This window comes from Acyrthosiphon pisum, chromosome A1 (assembly GCF_005508785.2).
Source record: "Acyrthosiphon pisum isolate AL4f chromosome A1, pea_aphid_22Mar2018_4r6ur, whole genome shotgun sequence".
Lineage (NCBI taxonomy): Eukaryota > Metazoa > Arthropoda > Insecta > Hemiptera > Aphididae > Acyrthosiphon > Acyrthosiphon pisum.
Window position 1 is genome coordinate 50,282,633 of NC_042494.1, and position 798 is coordinate 50,283,430.

Consider the following 798-nt stretch of genomic DNA (forward strand, 5'->3'; position numbering starts at 1 on the left):
CTTATAATTTGTTATCACATTATAACTATATCCGTTACCTGATTATAACTTACCTACAACAGTACAACTATAGAATATAGAAATATTATATTTCGAAGTGGTGTAATATTAACCGGATAAGCACACACTATGAAAGACGAAAGGTGAAGTGAATGCTCACGGACTTCACAGATATCTAGTTGACTTAGTACCTACCAATAAATAAATAAGATATTCAAAATTAAACATACCGTCTACTGCAGCAGTCGAAAACGAAACACGAGAGCGTGCCCTAAATGTTGATAAAATAAAATTTGATTATACCACACAGTACACACGTCTTTTCGGTAGAGAAGTTTACAACGTACTACACACACGTCGTCTACGCATAGCCATAGGTACCTACTTAAAACAGTAGTATACAGACGTATGACACGAAGTTCATTCGCCTAAACAATAACCGGGTGAAATTTAAGTATTTTTTTCTTCAAAATTGTGAAGTCCATTAAAAAATGATTGAGATACAAATTCATTTATTACGCAAAAAGATATATACCTAATGTAAATCTGTACAATCATACAAAAATAATAAACTTTATACTTGCTTAGTATTTGTATAATCAGTAGTTTTTTTTCAATAAATGAGATTTTATAATTACTCAATTTGTTTTAAATCGAAGTACGATTAATTAGTTTATAGATATGAGTCTTTGTCTCAATTTTTAGATTCAAAAAGTTGAAATATTATGCTAATATAGTAATATTCTGAAAAAAAAAACATGAAAATATTTTCGTTATATTCTTCTTAAAAATAGAGGA

The 798-nt window shown here is 28.7% G+C and overlaps 1 protein-coding gene across 2 annotated transcripts in view; it reads right to left on the reverse strand.

The window, feature by feature from the left end:
* Positions 1-434, reverse strand: part of LOC100572674 (probable cation-transporting ATPase 13A3) — a 39,809-nt gene extending 39,375 nt beyond the window's left edge. For both annotated transcript variants that reach the window (XM_029487226.1, XM_029487225.1), the window contains exon 1: positions 231-434. The gene's annotated coding sequence lies outside the window, so the exon portion shown is untranslated. The remainder of the gene's footprint in view (positions 1-230) is intronic.
* Positions 435-798: the final 364 nt, after the last annotated feature.